Below are 15,537 nucleotides of genomic sequence, written 5' to 3'. Positions count from 1 at the left end.
GATGAATGTTACCCCTTTTTCTTTTACATAATCCTAAATATATAGTGTTGAGTGGTTTAATAAGTAATTATTCCAAGAGAATCAAATGAGAAATGCTTTTAGGGTAGATCGTTCAGTAATGTTGGAATAACTGCATGATTAAAATACCACATAAAGCATTTGGTATTTACTCCATTAAAATCAAATAGAAAACCTTACCAATTGTCATATCAATTAATCCTATTTAATGTTGCATATTATTTTTAGGCTTAGCAGGTCCTTAGTAATATACACACTATGTTGTATTGACAATATTTTAGCCTCACAGAGTTGAAAAGTCACCTGATCTATAGAAGTTTAAAATCGATAGTATTTTAAATTTAATAGTATAAGATTCTAAACGATCTGGGAAAACAGTCAGCTGACCAATATTAAAGTAAACGACTAGGCCTGGTATTTGTATAGAATATCTTTAACTAGAAATCAAGTAACCCTGGCTAAAATCCTTTAGTTTAAAGAGATACTAGACCATGTTTCATAAGGAGGTATGGAAACAGCCTAAAACCATCTAGTCTATCCAAATATTTCTACAAACCAGTAGCTGCTGAGAGGCGGCAATGTTGCATAGCTGGAAAAATAAAACTGTAAAAAATTATATCCTTTTGAGCAATATCATAGAGAATAACATGGATTTGTATAATGCAAGTTAAATGATAGAGGGAAATGAGAAACATTCAAATCATTCAACTAGATAGTACGTTTATATTCAGGCCAAGTCAATATTGAATTTCAGATTCTGGTGAACACTACTGATCAATAAAAATTAAACGAAGGCCTTTCACTTTGAATGTATACGTCTGGTCTGTTAGGATAAACTAATTTGATTTGGCTGCTTTTAGCATTGACTTTAATTTCAGGCGTGCCTTATAATTGGCTAATGTTTGGTTAGCATTCTGTATAGGAACTTCTTCCTCACGTTCATATTTTGAGATCTTTGTGCATGTCTTGGCTCACTAGACACTCTGCCAATTCACTAGAAACTCAATTTGTTCACCTGGATCTGGACATTTGGAGGTGGCAGGGGTAGAGATGGGCATTGAGGAGAATTTATAGAGGACTAGTCCAAAAGGACCAATATATTTTAGAGCTTCCCAGAATGCTTTCTAATGACCTGAAAGGATTTTGGATATTCTTAGACCTAGTTACCAAAACATTCTCAAATGTTATCAAAGTTCTTTAATCATCCATTTTTTAATGAAAATAACTTCAGTTCTCTGATAATTTCCATTAACATGCATGCCTCACATCTTTCTTTGTCCAGTAATAACTTGAATAGGTCACCTGTGAGATATGTACAAGGCTACAGAGACGTGATAATTTTACTCCGTTTCCATCAGCTTGATATTAGCATTAAAGCAAAACTCTGGTAGGTCAATTGTCTTTAGTGTAGCTGTGAAACCTGGCAATTCCCCATCAGTTCTGATTCCTATTATGGCAAAGTGCAAGCAGTCATGTTTAATGGTAAAAATCTATGAATCTCTTTCTATCATCTATCCATCCACACACGCATATATATACACACAGTTATTTAGTCCTAAATTAATATAGATGTTGATATATATATTATACTTAAATATAAAAAAAGGTTTTTTTTAATAGGTAAGATTCTTCTTATATGATAGGGTACATAATGAAAACATGATCTTTACTACATATAGTGAGCAGAAGACATCTTTGTATAAAAATATTTTAGGTTAGAGTGGCAAATCAATAGATAAAATCATCTTAAAAAATAGAGAATCTGCGATATCTGGATATGCTATAAAAATTAACAGCCCAGTATGCTCTGTTTTCTCTTCAACTCATATAAGTTTTTCACCTTTCACTAAAAATTTCCATGGAGAGGAACAACTCTGAGTTAAGTCAATTGTTTGATGCCTTGTTTTACCAGGATTGAAAAAAGTTAAGAGCCCAGGCATTAGAAACTGATTACCTGGGATTAAATTAAATTAAATTAAATTCCAGTCCTACAACATCCTAGCAGTATGATCCTGTGAAAAATCACTGAATATCTATAAAATATAGCAATCATTATACTTAACCTTGGTGTCATTATTGAGATAAAATAAAATAATCAGAGGTTATCACTATGCCTAGAACATAATAAATACCCGAGAGGTGTTATATTTTTAACGTTCTATTTCTCGCATTGAAAATATATAATAGTATTTTAAATTTTCAACAAGAATACTGATTTCCTATTAAATGTTATTTAAAATTTACATTGATTACATTGTAATCAACTTGATTTATTTATTTACTTGTTTGTATTAAGCAATGCTTTCCACATCAGTCAATTATGGCTCAATTAACACTACATGGTAATCTCCTCAAAACTGAGTGACTTAAAACAGCTTTCATTTGTTCTCTCTCATGCATCTGCAGTTCACCCGTGCATCAGGTCATCTTGGCCAGACTTAACTGGGAGCACTGATTTATGCTGGGGGGGAACTGGCCTTGGCTCCTCCATATGCATTGGCCTCAAGTGTGCTTTATGTGAGGACATTCCAAGGCCCAAGTTGAAAGGAAAATTCTCCCAGGGCCATGATAGACTCACAAATGCCCTACTACACAAGCATAGTTCAAACCTTAATTTGCATCACATCTGTTAGTATCTCACCAGCTAAACAAGCCATGGTGCCAACCCAATACAATAGAGAAGGGATGTACACTTTATTAAGGTGAGGGCAGCAATGAATATCTTTAAAGAGTGTTCTAATCTACTATACTCTGTTACTTTGAAAACTGTGTAATGTATCAATTAAATTTTGAACATTTAAAAATATGTTGATAGTTATTAGTATGATTTTAATATTAATCCCCATTTTTAAGGCGATTAATTGTTATCTCATAAATATTCCCTAATTTTTTAATAATCATTATCTCATAAATGTTCACATCAGTCCTTCCAGGCAAGTTATACAAAATTGTGCACATTCTCTCTGCAATATCTGGTGAATATTCAGAGAGAAATCTCTGGGTCTATATAAGCCTGCTTGGGCTCTCAGAACTAAATACAACAGCCTGGGGACTTAAAATAAAAAATTTATTTTTTTCACAGTTCTGGAGGCTAGAGGCCCAAGATCAGGGGATTGGCAGAGTTGGTTTCTTCTGGGGCTTCCCTTCTTGGCTTGCAGATGACTACTTTCTTGCTATGTCTTCACATGGTCATCCCTATGTGCATGTGTGTCTAGTGTCTCTGCGTATGTACCTGAATTACTTCTTCTTATACGGATACCAGTCATATTGGATTAAGGCCCACTGTAAAAACAAAGCAAAACAAAACTTAATTTTAAATTAATCATTTTTTATCATTAATAAAGACCTTATTTCCAAATACAGTTACACTTTGAGGTACTAAATGTTAGGCTTTCATTCAACACATAAGCATCGAGGAGACGCAATTCAGCCCATAATGGTATATTTTTAAAGATTTATTTATTTGAAAGAGAGAGAGAGTGTGTGACTAGGAGGGGTAGAGAGAGAAAGAATCTTAAGGAGACTCTGCATTGAGTGCAGATGCGGGGCTCAGTCTCATGACCCTGAGATCATGACCTGAGCTAAAACTAAGAGTCGGATACTCAATCAACTGTGCCATCTAAGGACCCCCACAACATGATTTTAAATTAAAAAAATATACATATATATTTATTTCTTTATGTGTGAGAGAGAGAGAGAGATCACAAGTAGGCAGAGAGGCAGGCAGAGGCAGAGGGAGAAGCAGGCTCCCTGCTGAGCAAGGAGCCCAATATGGGACTGGATCCCAGGATGCTGGGATCATGACCTGAGCCGAAGGCAGCCGCTTAACCAACTGAGCCACCCAAGTGTCCCAGAGAGAAAGAATCTTAAGGAGACCCTTCATTGAGTGCAGATTTGGGGCTCAGTCTCATGATCCTGAGATGATGATCTGAGCTAAAAGTAAATCGGACACTCAATCAACTGTGCCACCCTGGGACCCCCACAACATGATTTTAAATTAAAAAATATGTATTTCTTTATGTTAGAGAGAGAGAGACAGAGAGAGAACATACACACACACAGCACAAATAGGGTGAGAGGCAGAGGAAGAGGGAGAAGCAGGTTCCCATGGGGCTGATTCCCAGGACCCTGGGATCATGACCTAGGCTGAAGGTGGAAACTTAACTGACTGAGACACCCAGGTGATCCACAACAGGATTTTTTTTAAATGTCCTTTAGATGTTAGGAAACTCAAAAGATTGATCATTTCTGTTTAATACTGAGGCATAAAGGAAAGGTATCTATCCCAACGGTCAGAGCAGTAGAGGTTTTAAATAGCAATGACAGTGCTGAGATTGAGATTCAGAACTGCGCTTCAGTCCAAATTCTACCACTAATTAGCAGATTTGTGTGGACTCAAGTAATGATAATTGGATTTTTTAAACATATAAGTAAATGCCACTAAAAGTAATTTGAAAAAAATGGGGTATTTAAGCACAGACATTTGGGTCTACTATCCATTAGAAGAAGCTCTTAATAATTAGGAAAGTTACTTAAATGGCTTCTTTGAGACAGGCTATTTCACAACCACTCATTGTTTTCAAGGTTTATAAATCTACTTTTTCCTGGTTTCCAAAGATCTCTGAACAATGTGATCAGGGTTCGCAATTTTTTTTTAATGAATAACACAAAATTAAATAGTATTGCTTTCGGTTTTTATCTTTCTTATTTAGGATAATATATAAGTTTTGTTTTGTTTGTTTGTTTTTTGTGAGCTGTGTTTCACTTACTATCCCTTTTTTGAATTTAAGGTTTTAAATGTGTAACCGAATCAGTTCATGTTCATGCCGTGATCTCTAAGGCCAAGGTAAAATATCCACCATGCAATGGATGTCCAGCTTTCTGTCGTTTTGAATTTCTTCCAAGATTTTTCATATTTTCAGATTTAACCACTGTATTAAACCTGTGGGTTTCCTCTCTTATTTGCTTTTTCTGAGTAAAAAAATTGTTTCCCAACCTCTTCTGTACACAAGTCACAAAAATGATAGTTTTTTTTTTCTCCATATGTCCATCCTTCCTTTTCTCCCTTCCTTTTCTCTTTCTCCCTTTCTCTCACTATGTTTTTTCATTTCTTTCTTCATTCTTCTCTGTCTCTATACATTTTAACAGATAAATCAAGAGACCTGTGAAATGTTGGGAGGCAGATAAGGGAATAAATAAATTTGAGATCAGAAATTAGATGTTAATATTACTACTTACTGAGATTATTTGCTAAAGAATTAAATAAGTATGGCATAACTTTTTTTCTTTTTATCATAATCCTATCTGAAAGGAATAGTTAAGAGAAACATCCTGTAAAGCCAATTCAGTGTAATATTTTAGATACTTAGGAGTTAACATTAAATATTTTAACAAATGATTTAAAATATAATTCACCTAAAGTTAACCCTGGTTTAAAAACTCTTTGGGGAAATTATAATAATGAAGAATACATTTTTTCTCTTTCTCTTTGAGGATTTCTTATTAGAGTTTAGGAAGTTAAATCTTAAACTATAAGAAAATAAAATGTCAAGACTTGGTGAATATTTGATCTTGAGATAATAAATTAGAAGCAACTTCCTTATAGTGTGGTCTCCTTCCCATGTGTTCCATATTCTCTTCTCAGTGTTATATCATCTATTCATATATCACCTATTCAAAATAAAGCAAAACCTCTACTGCAGGTAGAGGGGAAAAAATGTGTTTAGGTATACATTAATATACTACCCATTGTGACATAAACATCCTAAATGCTTTGTTGTTGTTGTTGTTTTGCTTGTTTGTTATGTCTACAAATAACTAGTATATATGCTGGGCCTTAATTGATTGTTAAAGGATCTACTGTCAGTTTGAAATTTTCCTGTGTTTACTCTTCCATTAATAGCAGCTCTACTGTGTCTAACACTATACAGATTTATAACTCAGACCAAGAAAGTCTGAGAGGAAAAATTTGGATTAAGATACCATGAATCAATTCTACATATTTTCTTCTTTTTAGCCTAAAACAAACAAAATGGAAAAAGAGAGAGAGAGAGAAAAACAAATTAGTATAGTAATTGAAGATATGGGTTTGTTTTAGAATTGGAGTAATTAATCCTACCTTCCATAAAAAGTAGAAAAAAATTCTCTTGGCTTACATAAGAAAGCCTTAGTTATTGCTTACACAGTCTGACACAAGCCATGTGGCCTTTCTGGGTCACTTTTATGTAACAATGACTTCAGATGCTGGAAGTCTTTCATTTTGTTGCTCCATTGTTCCCTAGGGCTCAATGATTCCCTACTTCAGGGTGACTGGGGAGCCAGAAAGATCCATTAGGCTCTTCAGGATGTCTTAACGGTAAGACCTGAAAGTAATACAATCCCTTGCCCAAAATTTTCTCGGGAAGATGTCAGTCATAGGGCCAAATTATTTGCAAGAGAGTCTGACAAATGAAAAGAGCTCATGCTTTGGTACAGTCATAATCTCTGCCAGTTTGGGAACGTTGGAAACCTACAAAAATGTGTTATGGAGATTGAGGTCAAAAAAGATCAACAAAGTGCTTTACTATATCAATAAAGGCAGAAATAACTGAGTTTAGGCCTAAGAAGAATCTTATGTTCAACTAAGCCAAATTCCTTATATAAATGAGTAAATGAATGTCCACTCATTCATTTCTTCTTTCTTCTACTTAGCATTCATTTACTAAATCTTTTGTGTATGTCAGGCTAGGCTCTCAGTTTATATATTGGAAATGAGATACCATTTCTGCTTTAAAGAAGTTCAGAGACTTTGGAGAATATCACTAATTAACAATGCACGTTTAATAAATATATGTGCAGGGTGCTGTGTGAGCATCTTCTACATGAAGATGGATTCAAGACCTTGGAACAAAAAAAAAAAAAACAAGTTCACACAGAATCCTTAGGAAAACTCAAACCAACAGGTTTGGATTGGGAAAGGGAGGAGGAAACATGGGCAAACCAAATCCCATTTTAAGTGAAAAGTGAAACTGGAATAATCAGAGAAACTCACATCTATCACAAAGGTAACAGTGAATCAGATGAAATGATTTGATTAAACTCTAGAATTTCAGTTTGTAACTTGAAATTTAGGGCTGATTTCTAGAGTTCCAGCCCATTTCTCCTTCTTCTTGGAAAGATATATTGTAGGTAGGTTAAAAGCTTTGGCTGTGAAACTGGGATAAATTCTGTGTTCCAGTTTTAACTGTGTAAATGAGTTATTTGTTGAGCTCTTATTTTTCTCATCCAAGAATAGATGGGCATAATAATTGTGTGTGTAAGTGTGTGTGTGTATGTATGTGTGTGTGTGTGTGTATCTATATATATATAAAAGAGCTCAACAACTCATTTACATAGTTAAAACTGGAACTATGTAATTTAGATTATTTCTTGGTTTATAATGACTCAATAAATATTTGCATACATTACTATTACTACCAGCTTAACTATATAAGATATTGACTATTTATAAGGCCTCGATGATTTGAAGACTAATTCACTGATTCATTAATTCACTAAAACTCATTACATGGAAAGCTGAAGCCAAAGTCATATTATATTGGATTGTGTGGTTTATTGGTTAAAACAACTTTGGTTGTTCAGTGCCATGGTTGCTTTGACAGTTTGTCCAAATGATCAAAACATTTTAAAGCTATTAAGTAGAAAGTACTATATTTGCCATAAGTATCATGACATGGAACATTTAAAAAACATTTATTGAGATTTGAGTATAGAGAAGCAGTATCGTTTTCTTAGTAATCATGACTTAAGAATATGTTAAAAATCTATCGTTTGGTTACACAAGGGTCTCTTTATAGATTGTGGCACAAAGGCTATTAAATAAGAGTCCTGAGTGGTGATTCTAGAAGTGAAGCAGCAGTGTTTCATCATTACCTTACATTACAAGTTGCAGTGAACTCATAAGAAGTGGGAATCTGTAGGGAGAAGATGGTTCATAGAGTCAGACAACTTTGATTCTGAATTCTGACTGTACTATATATTAGTTGTATGTTCTTAGGGTTGTTACTTAGAGTTCTGTACTAATTTCCTCCATCTTATTTTATTTTAAAGATTTATTTATTTGAGAGAGAAAGAGAGAGAGAGAGCAGGAGAGAGAGTGTGCATAAGTGGGGAGGGGCAGAGGGAGAGAATATCCAAGCCAACTACTGCTGAGTGCAGAGCCAGACTTGGGGCTCAATGTCACAAAACATGAGACCATGACCTGAGCTGAAACCAAGAGCTGGATGCTTAACTAATGGAGCCATCCAGGCATCCTTAATTTTCCCCATTTTAGGAACAGAACAAAAAATTCATTCCACGTGGTGTTTTTGTAAAAATCAAATGAACAATTTCTACATTTGTTCTAAGTACATGCATTTAACATTATGACATCTCTAAAATTAGAATCAGTTTTACCATAGGTAGCATGTCATAGTTTAATTGGTAATTTTTATCTTTTTTTCTCATGGATACATGAATTGTTAGGTCTTACAATTAATGGATTTGATAAAGTAGAAAAATATGCGGTTCATCCTAGTACTTAAGGGTGACATAGGTTTTATTTTCCATTTTTTTTTGCTAGTTCCTCTATGTCACAAATTATTTGTTCATAAAATAACATGTCTAAGATCCTGTACAAATAAAGTAAATGAACAATCAGGAGAATTACCCAGATATATAATAGAAAGAATGAAATTTTAGAAAAATTTAGCTGTGCAGCAGAGATGTTTGGATTTCAATTATGAAGACAAAAGTCAGTTTGTATTATGAAATTATTTATATAAAGGAGGTAGTAACAGGTATTACCTCTTTGAGGGATGTAATAGAAATGGTAACATCTTAGCATTAAAGACTCCTTGACCTTCTCAGGGAAGATTCATACTGTGACGCCATGAATAGACTTAACTTCCTTTCTCAGCTGGTATGTGTGCATGTGTATATGTGTGTGTGTGTGAGAAGAGAGAGACAGAGAGAGCATACATCTGTATGCCTAAATGTTCTTTCCCAACATCTAAAACATTGTATTCCCCATAATCTTTTTTTTTTTTTTAAAGATTTTATTTATTTATTTGACAGAGAGAGATCACAAGCAGGCAGAGAGGCAGGCAGAGAGACAGGAGGATGCAGGCTCCCTGCTGAGCAGAGAGCCCGATGCGGGACTCGATCCCAGGACTCTGAGATCATGACCTGAGCCGAAGGCAGCGGCTCAACCCACTGAGCCACCCAGGCGCCCTGTATTCCCCATAATCTTAAGAGAATTCTTGAAACTATAAAGTAACTGTATTATAAGGGGGAAGTCACCTTTCATTTAAAGTTAAAATTAGAAGCACACTACAGTGGCATTATTTTTTAAAGATTTTTATTTATTTATTTGACAGAGAGAAATCACAAGTAAGCAGAGAGGCAGGCAGAGAGAGAGAGAGAAGGAAGCAGGCTCCCTGCTGAGCAGAAAGCCCGATGTGGGGCTCGAACCCAGGACCTGGGATCATGACCTGAGCCGAAGGCAGCGGTTTAACCCACTGAGCCACCCAGGCGCCCAACAGTGGCATTATTTTTTAAACTTGCTTAGGATATTTTAATCAGACAACACTTAAAGAAGATTTTCAGAAATCTAATATTTAACACAGTTGAAAGCAGAGCTGCTCCTAAAAAAGAGATGACACGATCCAATATCATCTCATTGGTTCCTTCCTTACAACCTTTCTCCTAGGAGGAACCCAGTGAAACTGGCTCTTTGGAGTAGCCAGAAGACAATCTGCAAACAACTTCCACAAAGTATAGGTGGGTAAAGTATAAAACTGCATGCTATCCTGTAAAGATGGAACTCTGTATTAGAATTTGAAAACAAAGTAAGAATGGTTCTAATATTTTTTTATGATGATTTCATCTGTTTCTAATTTCAATAAAGATTCAATTACTATATGTATTCAGAAAAAGATAAGATGTGAAAAATATTTTAGAATACTGTACCAGTTAAAGGAGTTATTATTGATTGATCATTCACTATAAATGTAGTTATACTTTATTTTGATAATTCAGAAGAAAATATGTTGATCCTGCAGCTCAATAACAAAATACATAACAAAAGCACAAGAAAAGTCACTCATTGTTGGACTATACTTTGATAAAATTGATGGTATGGAAACTCTGCTTTTGAATTTAAGGATGGTATAAATTCTTTGAAAACTCGAAGGCATTAACAGAATAGATAGTGATACTCTCTTAAAGTATTAGCTACAGTTACTCAATATCTAGTTTACTTAAAAAAATACTGCTTTATTTTAGTGGTGAGATTTCTTTGTAAAACAATAACCAATATACACTGAACTCTAATAGAAAACAAACATTTTTTATGGATTTATATTTAATATTGGTACATGCCATGCTACACACCATTAGTTATTTTCATTTTGTCTGCATTTTGGGATTTTTTTTTATATTTTATTTATTTATTTGTCAGAGAGAGCACAAGCAAGGGGTTGGGCAGGCAGAGGGAGAAGCAGGCTTCCCATTGAGCAAGGAGCCCATTGTGCGACTTGATACCAGGAACCTAGGATTATGACCCGAGCCAAAGGCAGTCACCCAACTGAGTGAGCCACCCAGGTGTCCCTGCATCTTGGTATTATTAACAGAATATCATTTTGTAAGTTATCCTATAAGTGTTTACTAACATTATTCAATATCTGTCTTTCATGTGTAAAAGAATGTATTTCTACTTAGCAACTCTTTGTTAACACTAAGCATACAAGTAACAGAAGAAACTGTTAGAAACTAGACTACCAACATTCAGAATAATGAAAATTTTTAAAATTTGTATAATGCATATGATTCAGAATGTTTTATGAAAATCATATGTAAAGCATTGATTTTTTTGAAGGTAGTATTTGATCTATATCAAACAATATGTGTATAGATACACATATATGAACATATATAAATATATAAAATAATTCAACACTAGATACACCGTCTGGAGACTTTTTTTTAAAAGATTTTATTTATTTATTTATTTGACAGAGAGAGATCACAAGTAGGCAGAGAGGCAGGCAGAGAGAGAGGAGGAAGCAGGCTCCCCGCCAAGCAGAGAGCCTGATGCGGGACTTGATCCCTGGACCCTGAGATCATGACCTGATCTGAAGGCAGGGGCTTAACCCACTGAGCCACCCAGGTGCCCCTGGAGATATTTTTAATTACAAAATTAAATAATTTCCTATCACCTTTCTGTTTTAGAATAAAAACAAGTTTTTTCCCTTTTATTGAAATATATAACATAAAACATTGTGTAAACATTGTATTGATTTCTTTATATATTGTAATATAATTGTGATTGTCGCATTGGCACTCTATCATGGCACATAATTATCATTTCTTGTCTTAGTGGGAATAATTCAGATATAATCTCATAGCAAGTTTGATGATTAAAATACAACATTATTCTCTATATTTAGTGTACTATGCATTAGATCTCCAGGACTTACTTATCTACTAGTGGCAATTTGTACCCTGAAACAACATCTCTCCTATTCTTCCACCCCTTCCAGCCCCTGCTAAGCACCATTTTACTCTGTTTTTACAAGTTTGCATATTTTAGTTTTCACATTTAAGTTATACCATATAGTAATTGTCTTTGATTTATCACACTTAGCATAATGTCTTCAAGGTCATTCCATGTTATCACAAATGGCAAAATTTTCCTTCTTTCTCATGGTTGAATAATATTACACACACATGGGGCACCTGGTTGGCTCAGTCACTTAAGCATCAGGTTCTTGGTTTAGGCTCAGATAATGACCTCAGGGTCTTGAGATCAAGCCCCATGTCCAGCTCTGTTCTTCACAGAAAGTCTGCTTGAGATCCTCTCCCACCCTCCTGTATGCACACACTATTTCTCTCTCTCACTCCCTGTCTCCAATAAATAAATAGATACATACATAAATATAACTTTTAAAAATATTACACATGCACATTTTCTTTATCCATTCATATTTTGATAAATGCTTAGCTTGTTTCCTTTTCTTGGCTATTGTGAAAAATTGTCGGTAATAAACATGGGAGTGAAGATATCTCTTTGAGTAATGATTTCACTTCCTTCATATATATACCCAGAAGTGGGATTGCTGAATTATATGATAGTTCTTCCTTCAATTTTTTATTAGTAAAAGTAAATAATAACATACAATATAGTGAAAGAAATAAATTTTCTTTTTTTTCTTCATCTTAGAAATTCTCAGATATATGATGATAGGTGGCTGTGGGTAACAGAGTTAGTAATAAAGAGTTACTAACAGAGTTAGTAGAAGTTAGAATTAGAGTTTCTGTATTATATTATTAGTTTAAACTTATTTATAAAATTATGTGAAATAAAAGTAACATCTTTATATTTAGTACTGTTAAATTTACTACTATTAAAATCAATAATTTAAGTATTTACATACATATTTACATATGCATAAATAAGGCAGACACACAAGAGAAAGGCATTAACAATTTAGAAAGAACAACTATGCATACACATACATATTCAACAAGCATTTTTTTTTAATGGATTTCAGAGTTTGTAAATATAGGGATTGTTTGGGATTAGAAAATAGGCATTAAAATAGAATATTATAAAGGCTAAAATATATGAGGAAATATTTAGAGATTTCCCAAATAATAGGATATGATAAAGTTGCTTTCTTCTTTTCCTATCTGGTATGTTTATTCTCACATGTTAAGCATAGAAGAGTTCTTTCCCTTCTTTGTCCTTCTAACCACTAAACATAAATATGAATGGTTTAATATGAAAATGTGGTTCTATATTCCCAGAGATTTTTTATTTACTTTGCTTGCTATTTGAAATCTCTTAAAGAATTTAAATCTAAATCATAATTATTTATTGCTGAACACATTACTCTAAAATTAGATGAGAATTTTTCAGACACCAGAATGACAATTCTTTTATTTTTGGTAAAATGCCATGCTATTTAAAAACAAACAATCAGAAAACAACAACAACAACATTTTAAAAAGCAACATTAATAGGTTCTAAATATTGTGTTCAATTCAAAGATTCATCAAATACATGAAACACTCATTGATCAGGGCACCTGGATGGCTCGGTTGATTCTGTCTAGCTCAGGTCTGGATCTCAGGGTCCTGATCAAACCCTGTATTGGATTCCACCCTGGGCATGGAGTCTACTTAATAAAACAAAACATACAGTACTCTGTGTTCATCACAAGTGTCCTCCTTAATCCCCATCAATTTTCTAATATTCCCCTGTCCACCTCTTCTCCAGTAACTTCAGTTTTTTCTCTATAGTTAAGAATCTGTTTCTTGGTTTGCCTCCTTTCCCCCCTCTATCTGCATTTGTTTTGTTTCTTAAATTCCACATATTAGTGAAATTGTATGATATTTGTCTTACTCTGAGTTACTTATTTCACTTAGCATTATACTATCTAGTTCCATCCATTCATGTCATTGCAAAGACAAGATTTCCATTCTTTTTATGGCTGAGTAATATTCCACTGTGTACATATAACACATCATCTTTTTTTTTAATTTTATATTTTTATTTGACAGAGAGACAGATGACATGTAGGCAGAGAGGCAGGCAGAGAGAGAGGGGGAAGCAGCCTCCCCACTGAGCAGAGAGCCTGATGCGGGGCTTGATCCCAAGACCCTGAGACCACAACGTGAGCCAAAGGCAGAGAGAGGCTTCAACCCACTGAGCCACCTAGGTGCCCCATAATACAACATTTTTATACATTCATAAGTTGATGAACATTTTGAGCTCTCTCCACAATTTAGCTATTGTTGATAACATTGCTATAAACATCACGATGTATACGTCCCTTCAAATCAGTATTTTTGCATCCTTTAGGTAAATACGTGGTAGTGCAGTAACAGGAAAGTAGGGTAGTCCTATTTTTAACTTTCAGAAGGATCTCCATACTGTTTTCCAGAGTGACTGCACCAGTTTGCATTCCCATCAACAGTGTGACAGAGTTCCTCTTTTCTCTGTATCCTCCCCAACATCTGTTTTTTTCCTGAGATATTAATTTTAGCCATTCCTGATGAGTGTGAGGAGATATCTCATTGGAGTTTTGGTTTGTATTTCCCTGATGATGAGTGATGTTGAGCATCTTTTCATGGGTCTGTTAGTCATCAGTAAGTCTCATTTGGAAAAATGTCTATGCATATCTTCTGACCATTTTTTTAGTTGGATTATTTTTTTTTTTTTTGAGTTGAGTTTGATAATTTCTTTATAGATTTTTGGACACTATTTATCAGATATATCATTTGCCAATATCTCCTCCCATTCTGTAGGTTACCTTTTAGTTTTTCTGTTTCCTTCACTGTGCAGAAGTTTTGTTTTAGTTTGGTTTTGGGTTTTTTTATATTCGTGAAGTCCTAGTATTTCATATTTACTTTGTTTCACTTGACTTGAGTAAAGAAGTTGCTGTGGACAATGTCAAAGAGGTTACTGCCTGTGTACTCCAGGATTTTGATGGTTTCCTGTCTCACACTTAAGTCGTTCTTCCATTTTGAATTTATTTTTGTGCATGGTGTAGGAAAGTGGTCCAGTTTCATTCTCTTACATGTTACCGTCCAGTTTTCTGAACACCATTTGTTGGAGACTCTTTTTTTCCACTAGATATATTTTTCCTGATTCTTTGAAGATTAATTGACCATATAGTTATGGGATGATTTCTGGGTTTTCTATTCTGTTCTCTTGATCTATGCGTCTGTTTTTGTGCTAGTGCCATACTGTTTTGATCACTACAGCTTTGTAACATAGCTTGAAGTCTGGAATTGTGATGCCTCCAGATTTGCTTTTCTTTTTCAGGATTGCATTGGTTATTCAGGATCTGTTGTGGTGCCTTACAAACTTTAAGATTGTGTGTTCTAGATCTATGAAAAATGCTGATGATATTTTGATAGGGGTTGCATTGATTGTATAGACTGCATTTAGTTATATGGATATTTTAACAATATTTGTTCATCTAATCCTTGAGCATGTAATTTTTTTTCCCATTTCTTTCCATCGTCTTCATTGTTGTTTTATAGTTTTCAGAGTATAGGATCTTTTTCCTTTTTGGTTAAGTTTATTCCTAGATATCTTATCATTTTTGGTGCACTTGTAAATGGGATTGATTCCTTGATATCCCTTTCTGCTGTTTCATTATTGGTGTATAGAAATGTAACAGATTTCTATACATTGATTTTCTGTCCTGTGACTTTACTGAATTTGTGTATAAGTCCTAGCAAATTTTTGGTGGAATCTTTCAGTTTTCTATGTAGAATATCATATCTTCTACAAATAGTGAAAATTTGACTTCTTTCTTGCTGGATGCCTTTTATTACTTTTTGTTGTCTGATTACTGATATTAGGCTTCTAGTACTATGTTAAATAACAGTGGTGAGAGTGGACATCCCTGTCCTATTCCTGACCATAGAGGGAAAAGCTCTCAGGTTTTCCACATTGAGGATATTAACTATTGGTTTTTCATTTATGGC

The 15,537-nt window shown here is 34.2% G+C and overlaps 1 non-coding gene across 1 annotated transcript; it reads left to right on the top strand.

Annotated features, from left to right (window-relative positions):
• Positions 1–1,820: 1,820 nt before the first annotated feature.
• LOC125094492 (U5 spliceosomal RNA) lies at positions 1,821–1,934 on the top strand. Its single transcript, XR_007125520.1, has one exon. It is a non-coding gene; the product is annotated as a U5 spliceosomal RNA (small nuclear RNA).
• Positions 1,935–15,537: the final 13,603 nt, after the last annotated feature.

The sequence above is a fragment of the Lutra lutra genome, chromosome 2 (genome assembly GCF_902655055.1).
Source record: "Lutra lutra chromosome 2, mLutLut1.2, whole genome shotgun sequence".
NCBI classification, from domain to species: Eukaryota; Metazoa; Chordata; class Mammalia; order Carnivora; family Mustelidae; genus Lutra; species Lutra lutra.
Note: the sequence above shows the minus strand (reverse complement) of the source record. Positions and strands in the feature narration are given on the sequence as shown.